The sequence below is a fragment of the Nestor notabilis genome, unplaced genomic scaffold (genome assembly GCF_000696875.1).
Source record: "Nestor notabilis isolate BGI_N333 unplaced genomic scaffold, ASM69687v1 scaffold8223, whole genome shotgun sequence".
Taxonomy (NCBI): domain Eukaryota; kingdom Metazoa; phylum Chordata; class Aves; order Psittaciformes; family Psittacidae; genus Nestor; species Nestor notabilis.
The window spans coordinates 94,036-107,032 of NW_009920559.1; positions in this window are offsets into that span (position 1 = coordinate 94,036).

The following is a 12,997-nucleotide window of genomic DNA, read 5'->3' on the forward strand; positions in this document are numbered from 1 at the left end:
TCTTCATCATCCAAAAAATTAATTGATATACGTGTGTATATGCTTATGCATAAAAATATATAAAAATATATTCCTCTATCCACATATCTCCCTGTTTATAGCTTTCAGACCTTGGCAGGTATAAAAACGGCACAAGCAATTTTAAGTTCACAGGAAAGACAACCTTGCCAAGGTAATTTTGTTTTGTTGAGTAAAGTATGTAACATCGCTAACATATAAATACTTCTTCGGACCAATTAATTGTCTTATTCTAGTGTTTCCACAGAAGGGCTTTTAGCCATGGCTTAAAGAACAAAACTAGAATTGTTCCTTTATGAATGTAAATAGTAGAAAGAATTAGTCATTTTACACGTCTTCACACACAAACAGATGACACATTACCAAGAAAATCTGCCTGGAAGACAAAACAATCAGCATGTGATCACACAGAATTAGGAGAAGATGTATAAACAACATAAATTTAATTCTGATTTAATGATTATTTTTTAAAAAACTTCTTAGGTTTACAGTAAGCCCTTTTTTGAGGGTCTGAGGAGCTTAGCAGATGCTGAGTTCCCTTCAGTTTTCAAAAGAATTGACTTAGAAGTGACGCACTACAGCAACACCCCCCCCCAAAAAAAAAACCAAACTGAAAATAGCCACATTCCAACATCAAGCCCCCAGAAATTATATCATGCCAAACGATGGTACATACGAAACTTGAATTCCATCCCCTCCATTGCCATATGGTCTTGCATTGCATAACCACGCATCACTTCCTCCCTCCCTGGGATTTCTGCCTTATCCGGTGCAGAGGATGGTGCTGAGCAGGGCACGAGCAGCCACACGTGCTATGCATGGCAGGGTGCTGATGTGCACACGTACAAGGCACGACCCAGCAGTTTCCTCCTTGCTCTCCACAGCCCTTAGTGGAGAAAGCCCAGGGAGCACAGGACAGGGGCAGCCTCCCTTATTCCCTACTCTCCAATGCCAGACTGAACACAGTGTTCATCGGGATGATTTTTTTTTTTTAACCCAATAAATCTGTGATTTTACCAAGGGGAAAAAAAAAAATCCTCAGTTTATGGAACCATAATATTTTATTCAGTTTCAGCAAACATACTGTGCCATACATTATTAAGTTTTCTTTACAGACCTAAACAGTGATGACAAAGGTTGCAGACTCAGACTACAGCTATGCAAATAAAAATGAACTGTAAAGAGCAGAATACTTGTATTGTGATACCAGATAATCTATTCATACATATCAAAACCATTCACATCCAGTTCAAATCCAGTCAAGTAACAGCTTTGTTTTCATATGTCAATATGCCATAATTAATAGCCAGCCCCATGCAAGCGAATGGAAGCAAGGAATGACTAAAACTGCAGAAGCAAGTGCTTAGGTTGCCAAGCAGTCCCAGGTCCACTGGCTAAAATAGACAGAAACAGCAGAAGACAAAATCTAATGCTTAGACTAACTCTCTTCCACTCCTTCAGTTTTCAACAGATGTTTGGAAATATTAACTTCTTTATAAACTTTCCCTTGAGAGCAACTGCTGATAAAGAATCTTTTCTGCTTCAAAAGCAGGTGATCACAAGAGGAAGCCAAGAGTTTCCCTTGGAAGCCACTCTCCTGTAGCTTTCTCCTGCTCCACAGACAGATTTTCTATTTTAATTCATCCATGCCTACAGGAGCCATTTCCACTTGAAACACCTGCGCTATCTGGAAGGGTACAGGGTCTTTTGCTGGAAACTCAATCACCTACACCAGCAGAGGCTGATGTGCAGAGTGCTGTGGGCCACAGTCTGATCGCTTCTTGGCAAACACGTTGATTAACCATCAGGACCCCACTGCTTTCAAGCTCTGCTTCAACATCACTCACAGTTGGGAGATAACATGGACAATTTCCAGTATATTTTTCCAGATAAGTTAACTGTTCTGCAATATCCAATCAGGAATATTTATTTTTCCCCCGACAGATCCTTCATATTCTTTTAACCACTTTGAGGCTTGTGGTGGTCCTTTAAGTCCATAGCATGTTTCATTAAAAATTTTGTGGAAGGTCTAGTCCAAAGAGAAGCAGCCTGTCTTGCAGCCAGCCAGATGTTAATACTGTAACTTCAATTTATTTCAGCTTACTTCAAATACTTCACATTTCTCTCTCCTTTGTTGTTCTCAAACTCCATTACTATGCTGTTCCCTACTGGTTTGGCTTTTCTTACATCTCTGTATTTGCCACCTTATTGCCTCCAGCATCAGCCGCTGATAAAAACATATCCAGTTTTTCCCATACACTTAGATTGTCACTCATCTAAATCATTTTATAATAGGCTAACAGTTTTTCTATGCAATTCATTGCGTATTTTCACCCTTAAGCCATTAGCAACCTTCAACTTTCAACTGAGTCCTTTGCAACCTGGCCTCAGGCAACAAACATCACTTGGAAGTTCAGTCACAGAAACAGGAGTTACAAACCATGTGCAAATTTTAACACCCAGCTTTGTTTCTGTCTGCAGTTAACCTCATCTGCCTTTGACAACTTCCCTCCATAACCATTTGGGCAAGGGAAACTTTTGATACGTTGCTGCTTGGAAACAACAGCTCAGTATTGCCTGCACCTTCCCTGCTGGAGCTCTGCTCTGGCACTGCCCTACAATCGGGGTCTGATCTGGCTTTACTTGTTCCACTGCTTCTCAGCAAGCACTGGCCTTCCACCCACTCTCCTCTGACTTTTCAACACCTAATAGTGCAAACATGTCAAAAACTTCTTCAAAGGCACAAGCTGGGCCACAGAGTGGAGGCCACGAAGATGATCAGAGAGCTGGAGCACCTCTCCTGTGAAGACAGGCTGAGAGAGTTGGGCTTGGTCACCCTGGAGAAGGGAAGTCTACAGGGAGACATTATAGTAGCTTTCCAGTAGCTAAAGAGGCCTACAAGAAACCTGGAGAGGGATTTTTTACAAGAGCATGTAGTGATAGGACAAGGGGGAATGGCTTTAAACTGACAAAGGGGACATTTAGATTAGACATAGGAAGAAATTCTTTACTGTGAAGGTGGTGAGGCGCTGAAACAGGTTGCCCAGGGAAGTTATGGATGCCTTATTCCTGTAAGGGTTTAGGGGCCAGGTTGGACAGAGCCTTGAGCAACCTGGTCTAGTGGAAGGTGTCCCTGCCCACGGCAAGGGGGGTCGGAACTAGATGATCTTAAGGTCCCTTCCAGCCCAAACCATTCTATGATTTTATGAATTGTGAGTCCTCGGCCTATGTACAGTATTAACACCATGTAACTGTTAAACAAGACACAGTTCAGGATGAGGATTTATAATTTCCATCTGATTTACTATGTAATCAGTTGGTCTAATTCTATCCAAAAAACTCTCTTGATTAAACACCAATAGCTATAAGCCAGCTTAGCACCAGCCAACTTGCTGTGTTAACTGTTGGTTTGTATAAACAATTTTTTTATTCTGACTTTGTGACCAACTCTTTCCATTTTCTGAAATAGATGTAAGCATGCTAAATGTTAGGGACAGCCAACAAGGCTTCCATCTGTTAAGAAAACAAAAGTCATAGGATTTTATTTTTTTTCTTTTCAAACAAGGCTTTTTCAACATTTTTATCCACTACAGAACAAATATGCAGCTCAATGGGAGAAGCAAAAGAAGGAATCAGTATATTCCAGCTTAGTGTATTGATGTAAAACAGTAATTAAATGTGTATGTTTAACATGATACACATTTTAAATGTTCAGCCAAAACAAGAGCTTAATAACTGCAAGGCTCTTTTCAGGCCTGAACGGCTAGGCTATGCTCTAGGGACAGGGGTAAGCCACGTTTCTGAACAAGGAAGAAATCAGGAGGAAAGTTCACAGCAAAAAATGACAACCAGCAATGAGAAAGACTGAACTTATTACCAAGATAATATCATGCAAGAAAAAAATATTTAAATTAAATCCACAGATGGACAAATGTTTTTGTTTATTCTTACTACTTTGTACAGTATTTCCAGTTCAAGTTCCCATAACAGTTTTTTTTATGTAAAAAGGCTCTAATTTTTGCCATCCCAAAACAACGTCCTCACTGGAAGGAAGGAATGCATTGAATTTCCATTTCACCAGAAACCTCTATTCATACTGGAATACAAAGAGATAAGACAGATTCTCGTAATGATGCTTGGAAATAATCTGCCCTGAATTTCAATGTATTATTACATTTTCGAGTATACTTTGCATTTAATTACTCGCTTCACCGGCAGTTGCTCATTACACATAAACCATGTCAATCTAATCACTCTAAGCATTTGTAAACTGCTGCTCTCTAATAATACAGAAGATAATGCATTTTAAGGTCACTGTAAGACTTCTTTACAGTGTATAGTGCGCACTAATGTATAGTAATGTAGTATTCATTTCCAACCAGGGTAGGACAAAGTCCCTATCTTCACCATTTGACTGAATATACAAAACCATCCATAGAACATATTTTCTAGTTATTAAAATACAAATTTAAACATTCATGTTGCCTGGATCCACAACACAGTGCAAGGCAGCAAGAACTGGAGTCAGCAAGAAGCTTTCCCCTTTTCATCATCAGGTGTTTGTCAGCGTTTATACAGCTAAATACAACTCATCTACAAACACCGTGTGCTCCAATACCAGCCTAAGGTGTTACTGAATTATACAGCATCTAACCAGACAAATGACAGAAACTTTCAGTCCCACATGTTAAATTCAGTACCCATAGAGGTACCTGTTGTATGGCAAATAAAACAATGACCAACTTGTGACATCTGAAATTCTGCACTAACTGGCAAAAGAAGCATAGGTGTTATTAAAACTGGACAGAGAGGCGTTACTGAGATTACAGGGGAGACAGTGTGGAACACTGGGAAGCCACAGTCTTTCCTATACGCTGTTGTCAGGTCTAACTAAAAACGATGCAGAGATTTTGAGCCTTTCTTTCTCCACGACGTGAACAAAGGGATGAAAATGTGAAAGTATGGCAGCTTCCTTTCCCATCCCATATGCAGCCATAGCAAGTTCCTCGCAGAAAAGTACATGACATGACTTCTAAAATAATCAGACATCAATTAGTAGCAATTAAAAATAGTACTATTACTTATTGAATCTGTGCATCTTCAGAACTTGCTTGCAGTGTTTAAGTCTCACAGAAATAACTCTGTGCTCTATGTTCTGCATATGCTGCTCATGCAAGTGGATGACTTGTAGTCACCGCTCTGCGAACCCAGCTAGCTGGGTTCAACTGGACGACAGCCCACGGTCATGGCATCTCTGGAAGGATCTCAGCAGAGGTCCTTCAGCCCTGTTTTCCTTTTCTTAAATAAAACAAGCTCCTGAGAAACACACTGCCTAGAAACATATAAAAATTAAGAAGCTGTCTTGGAAAAACTTAAACAGAAGAAAAGTGGAGTGTTGCAAAAAACCAAGTTCATTTTTCATTTAGCAATCCTGTTGCTGCACTTCAAGGTTTTCTATACATGCTCACCATCAAGAACTCAGGTACTCCATCAGGATAAAAAGCGCTTGGCTGGCCAGGAACGGGCACCCATAATTGCCTTCCCAATTACTGGTTGCACAAACAGTGAGTTTAGAATGAACTAAACCAATTATCACATTTCTTGCAGTGACCTACCTGCCTGGCTGCACAAGCAGGATGGGAACTGCCAGGCAGTCAGCTCCCCTTGCCTCTCCTGCAGTAAAAGCAGTGTGAGCAGTGCCCAGTGCCACTGAGGCTAGCTGAGGCCATGCACAGGACACGAGAGGGACTGGAAACGTGTGCCCTGGCCTGGACAAGGAGCACTGAAGGACAGAAGAGGAAGATACACCTGGAGTTTGCTGGCCACCTCTGGGAAAATTCAAAAACCTGGAATTGAAGATAAAAACAAGCATGCAAATGTGGGGTAGCAGGGAAGTTCAAACAAACTTTGTTGTTCTTATTTCTATTACTTTACTGGTTGTAATTATAAGCTGTAATTAGTAAGTGCCATCAAATCAGGTGTTCTTACTGCACTGTCCTTGTGTATGGACTGTCTCATGGACATATCAATCAAACAGAAATATCAATCTGGTCTTTATTTCCCAAATTTCATGTGCAAATAAAGTATCTTTCATTTCAACTACTTTGAGTTGATTGCTGAAGATCTACGAGAAGCTCTACTTGTTTCTCTTTTCATTTGTTTGGGGGGTTGGGAACGGTAAGGATGGCAGGAGTTCAAAGCAGAATGGAGAAATACCATCACATCTATCATCTTATTCAGGATCAAGCAAGCAGAGCTCCCAAAAAAATCAGACCATGCAAGAGGTAGTGGGGAACTCACCGCACTTTGTAGAAGATTTTGGAAATGCTGCCTCACTGTTCCGCAGTAAGAAACACTTGATCAATTCATCTGCATTTGAAAGCCCTGCTCCTCTGCCTAGACAGAGATATATAGTGGAGTATGTCTAGTGAAAAGAAAAACAAATTAGCTTTATTTTCAAGACTTCTTGCAAATGAGGTACAGATGAGTGTGAGATTTCTAAGGTCAGAAGCAATTGTCTGACTTTGGAAGCGGACAGATGAGATGAGATGCTGCATATCCTACATCTCTTAAAAGGTTATCGAAATGTAATCCATTTGCCTTAACATTCTGGGAATAAAGAGACTTTGCTCTTTTTCATTTGTTTTTGTTTTCTTATTCATGATGGGATTTCAGTGATATTATACCAAGGTAGTTCACAGATGTATCCAACTGTTGTGACTTTGTAATTGTGAATGACAGCTTCAAGGGGCAGTGCTGATCCCTGAAGCTGAGAGCCTGGAGGAACTATTACAAGATCAGAATTAAGCACACATCCTTATCTCCTCTAATTGATCCCGAGCCTGGAAGTAGAAAGCATGGTCCTTCAGAGGAGATGAATAAGCAAGGAGCATTGCCCCCAGACAAGAGATTCTCCCGAATCTATGTTTGGCTCCAGACAAAAAAAATTAGCAGTTTTCCTGTTCAGAGTGGGAGAGGTGCCAAAAAAAGAGTTTATTTTGGGATCTGACTATGCAGAGTAATATCACAGTTTCATCTCCTTATCCCTGGAAGCAATGGAGTAACACTAGCAGAAACCTGCTGAGGCCAAACACGACCTTCTCCTCCTCAGCCACTCCAGAAACCAGACCTCTATTAAGCTACTATAGGAGTCCAACCACATTGCATGGCAGAAGGGCCTTCACAAACAACGTGAAGAACAATCAACCCAAACTCAAGTGCAGCCCAACCAGTCAAATGGCTGCTGTCTTCCAAAGGAGGAAGGCTTGCTCCTTTTCTCACCTTCCTTTTCCTCTCTATGCACGCCTTAGCTGTGAAATCCCATCTTTTCCTCTGCACTATTGAGATGCTTGACAAGCCCTTCCTTGAGTCACCTTAACTTATTGAAGTTACAGGTTCTACAGACTCTTTGCTCCACGTTTCCCGCTGTTTCTCATTTTTCAGCTTTGTCTATACAGCTCTGTAAGCCAGAGGAGCACTACTTTCCATGGCCTTATGAACTATGAAATACAGAGGAACCAACATTAATCTAGACCTAAGAGCAGCAAGAACTGCATCCCAGTGTTCTCTTTAGGAGTATTTTAAAGTAGAAAAACCAGATTTGTTTTCCTTTGGCAGTACTTACATTTGTCGCAATTACATTAAAGAAAGAGACTTGTTGAGAAATACGAGGTCAAAAGCATTTTTGATCCAAATTGCCATTTCAAAGGGATATACATGTATACATTAGATTAGGTTGGCTCAAATGGTCAGACTGCCATGTCTGTATGACATATGATTATTTCTTATATAGTAATGTATAAACTGCCAGTTTATAGAAGTTAATTGTACAATGTGTTCTCTATATCAGTATGATGCAGCCACTTTATCTGCTGAAGCAGAAAAAAGAAATAATATTAAGTAACCATCCAGTCTGTGACTGCTTGTCATAACTGTGCTGCCCATCTAAAGTTCAAATAACCTTTTATCCACTATATTAAAAAACACACATTGAAGATAGTAAAATGAAGACTTATATAATTTCACACTTCTGTACCTCATCATTGATGCATTTTACCTTCCCTCTGATTTGTTCCCAGTCTTCATAACAGTCTACTATTGTCTGAAGCAATACTTAAAAATTATTAGGACCACTGTGGAAAGGTTTTAGGAGACTAATGGATTCAGCCTTGTAGTTATATAATTGGGCTGAAATCCCCAATCTGCTTAAACCAGCAGGACTTTTCCATCAACTTCAGCTGGGTCAGGATTTTGTGGAAATCTGATTCTTTACATTTTGCAAAAGCACCAATAAAAAGATCTGTATTTTTATCTGAAGTTCGGCAACAGAAGTTGTTCAGTTTCCTGTCTTCATTAGTTTTGTTGTCAAACAACAAATACCACCCACATATGTACTTCTTAATACAATGAGGCAAATGTCAATGCAATCATCATTTTGGAAAGTTTGGCAAGGTGCCAGAGCAGTGAAAGTGATCCCATCACAGATTGTTCAGCAACAGCGATAACATTAAATTCCTACGTGCTCTGCACGTGCAACATACTACAGTGAAAAACAGCAACACAAGTTCATGAAATTGAAGCTGGTCACCATAGGAGCTCTTTTGACTCATTCTGTATTTCCTGTTAAATTTCAGCAAATAAACAAAAACACTAATAAGAGTTTCTCTCTTAGCCTACCACCCTTCTGTAGTCTTTGTGCTGGCCTCAAGCAGCAGGAAATTTTTAGAAATAAGCAATTCAGTAAGTCACTTGGAAGTATTATAAGGCCAATTATAAGCCACTCTCATTCTGAGAGAAAAATAAGTAATATTAAAAAGCATCATTGCTAGTAGACACCATGCTGTACTTGAGCCAGCAATTTACACTTGTAGCAGACAGGTGAATGGTGACCTGGGCTGCACTAGACAACACTACTGACAGGAGGTGGAGGGAGGTGATACTGCTCAGCACTAGCGAGGCCACACCTGCAGTGGGATCCCAGTACAGGAGAGACGGGGACATACTGGAGAGGGCCACCAGGATGATGGCGGGGCTGAAACATCAATCTTACGAAGAGAGGCTGAGAGAGCTGGGATTGTTCAGCCTGGAGAAAAGGCGGCTCAGGGGGATCTTAAAAATGTCTATAAATACCTGAAGGGAGGGTACAAAGAAGACAGGGCTGGGCAATTGATTTCTACCAGACAAACTCTGAAGATTCTTCTACAACCTATGAATTACACACATGTCTCTATCTAAAAAAAAACACAAACCCAAACCAAACTCCTACCAGAATCTGCCATTCCCCTTCTGAAACCTCAGACTTGAATGTGCTCCATACTTTGTACTTGTTGCAAATTCTTCTTCACAAGGCGGGCAAAACTGAGCCCAATGTGCACGAAGCTGACATCTTGCTTACGCAGCTCGGGCTTTCACATTCTATGTCGCAGCACAGATCTCTGGGTCTTTAGTTTTCAGACTCTTCATCTGCTAATTGCCCGTGATTTTGGGAGCTGCGTATCTGCAGGAACAAATCCATTTGCAAGAAACTCATCCTTCTGAACTACCAAGAAGTGCTCTCACACAGGCCAGTATCTGGAATGGGTAATTTAATGGGTGCATATGGTAAGGTAAGAGCAGAGACCATGGCAACATAATGCTTGAGGCACAAGAGCGGTCGCCATAGTCAGCTAGGTTAGAAACATCCTGCATCCATACTCTGAACCTGCAGAGAGCAATTTGCCTGTACATAAAGTGGCAGCTCAACCGGGCTAAACAGAAGAAGGCACTAACCCCTTTACTAACAGTAGAGAAAACATTGCGACATGTTGGCAAGTTATCACAAGCCCATGTCATTACCAGCCCAAATCCTCAATCACAGCACTCCAGTGGTTTACAGACAAATTAGCATAGCTCTGCTACTTGCACTGGGGTTTGCTTTTAAGTACCAGATAAACTCAGCATTGCAGACTACTGATGGACCCTACATCAAAACCTCTTCATATTACCAAACCCAGCAGTTTCCATGGAGTGAATTAACCCCAGCGCGGTACTAGTGTGGCTGCTTGTGGTATCTAAATCAAGCTCCATACAAAAGATGAAATAAACAGGACCACAAATTAATCCACGTTTCAAGACTAAGTACTGGTAATTAGGCTATTTACTCTTTTTCATGTAATTCCAAATGGCTGGAAATCTAGCTGTAGCTAAAGCAGCAATATGGTTTGCACAGAAAGAGTTTCACATGTATAATGAGTCTGTATAATCAGCACGTTAGTGTCATTTGTTTCCCTGTGCAGACGAATGAACTAGTATCTGACACAGTAAGAAATCCCAGCACATCTCAACAAGGCTTTACAGGCTCTGAAAGACTCTCCGGCTATGCTGCCACTGCCCACTGGCTACACACAGCATGCTCATGCTTCTTTCAGCATCGTGTTAGAATAGCAACAGGAAGGAGAGCAATAAAAGTTTTCTCCAGTGTCCTCTGCCTCGACATCTTCGTGTTTACAGCAATATAAAGAAGCAACTTTTGTATCTTTCCTATGACCAGCAGTCTCTCTCACCCTCTTTTATGTCATATATGTTCTCTCCTTCCAAGACTTAAGAAACTGGAGAAACAAGATTTGTCTTTATAAAGTACTTCTCCTCTCTAACCCCACGCTTAAGAGTGAGGGTCAAAACAAAGACTACCAGTGGTGCAACCACACCACGAACTTCTTTCTGGTGGAGACAAGACAGGGGTGACCTGATGGTGCTGGTACTTTCTTCAGCTTAACTATTCTCAGGTACTTCAAAAAAATATTAATTCCCTTTCAGATGCTATGATGCCTTCATCCACATATTACAGGTGCTCCATGGAAGTGACTTTGTGAGGAGCCCATGAAACCTCTAGCTTTAAAACTGTATTCCACTTAAGGGCACAGACGTAGAGTATACATGTGCATCATGTGTATCTATACCAAACCCCAAAACATTGCGTGCTGGTTTTCAACTGCATTATCTGGATAGCATATACTGCAAAACCAGCACCCAGATCATATTGCTTTCAAGCGTGATTAAATTCTGAAGCTCTTCAGGACGTGTCTTGTTCTGAAGGGTACTGAGCACTGCAACCGTTTATGCCCTCTCTCAGCAGTGGACACCCTGTCATTTCCCTTTGCTCCCAGACCCCAACTCGGAAAGCCAGGCACAGGAGTCAAACACTGCTGACCCCATGCCAGTTCTCCATTTGGCAGGAATCCTATTTGACAAACCACAGCCAGATCATGCCAGTCCTATTACTCTCCTGCAGCTCTGCAGGTGGACCTCTGCATTCATTTTATGCCCACTTCAATCAAGCTTAATCTGCTGCTTTAAAATTACTTGGAAGAACCCTTAGATTAAGCTTTATGTACTTCTACACTAACAATCGCTAGAGAAACATACAGAAACCATAGACAATTTCTTTAAAATATTAAATTTTAACAGTTTTCTTATAGTACTCAAAAGTATAAAGAGTGAAAACAAAACCCAAGCAGCTCAAGATGATTAGAAATGTTCTCCTAAAGAGGCTATACACCTGACCTGTTAACCAAAAGTGACTTGAGAGTTTATTAGGTACGCAAAAAGTATCCTAATATACATTACTAATCTATGAGACAGATTAACTGTCCAGGGAAGTAAATACATGCAAGCACGAGGTTCTTATATGCACATATAGTCTTAATTGCAAAGCAGAAATAGCAGCAACATTTACTTATATTAACAGACCCACTCTTCAAAAGCATGTCGAGGGCTGACAAAGAGAACAGTACACTCCAATAACCCATGTTATATGTAGATTATACCGATGTAATCCAGTTGATACCTCTGCCTAATCCAGATTATTAGCTCCATTTGATAATTTCACACTTCTTATTAGGTATACAACGGAAGTTTCACTTAGCCTCCTTTACCACCTAGAGTCTCAATGCAATGGGAAGACTGATGGAACTAGAAGCCCATTATGATGCCTTTCATCCTTAGGTTACTAGTCAAGTGTCAAAAGATTTTGTAGCAACAGCTGTCCCAGCCTGTGACGCCTCAGGAGCACAGATGGTTTGACACAGCCAGACCATAACCACATCTCGTGGCTTTAGACAGACTCACTGAAGAGCTACACACACAAGGCACAACAACCCAACTGGGGCAGATTTATCCTGCCACTGCTGTAACAAACTTGCTCTGAAGCAACATGGGGATAACTTGTACTTCTGCTGCTGCTTTCCCTTAGGGATCTTTCTGTTGGTTGTTTGGTTTCAGTTTTGTTTGGTTTTTTGGGTTTTTCCCCTTATGACATTACAGGGAAGATGCCAACGGGAGCATGGCACTACTACTACACCAACCCTGATCTCTTCACAGAACCAAGGAATCACAGAATATCAGGTTGAAAGGGACCACAAGGATAACCTGGTCCAACCTTTCCAAGCAAAGCATGATCCAGGATAGATGCCCCAGTTCCCTATCCAGCCGAATCCTAGAAGTGTCCAGTGTTGGGGAATCCACCATGTCCCTGGGGAGATGATTCCAATGGCTGGTTGTTCTCGTTGTGAAAAATCTTCCTCCTGTGCCCAGCCAGAATCTTCCCAGGAGTAACTTGTACCCATTACCCCTCATCTTTTCTATGTGACTCCTTGTAAAAAAGGAGTCTCCATCTTCTTTGTAGCCACCCTTTAAAAATTGGAACATGGTGATAAGGTCTTCCATGAGCCTTCTTTTCTCAAGGCTGAACAAACCCAATTCTTGTTAAGTAAGAATTATTATCTACCTTAAAAAAAATCCAAAACCCAAACAAATCAATCCACATGGACACCCTTTAAACTTCTACGCACATTTATTTTCCATAACCAGTGCACAACTATGATATAAATTCTCTACAGACCTACCTACGCACAAATTTAACCCTACTATCCAGGTTATCCCAAGGTAAAAATAATTACAGAAAACCCATCATGGTAAAACAAGCCCACGTCTGCAGGATCTC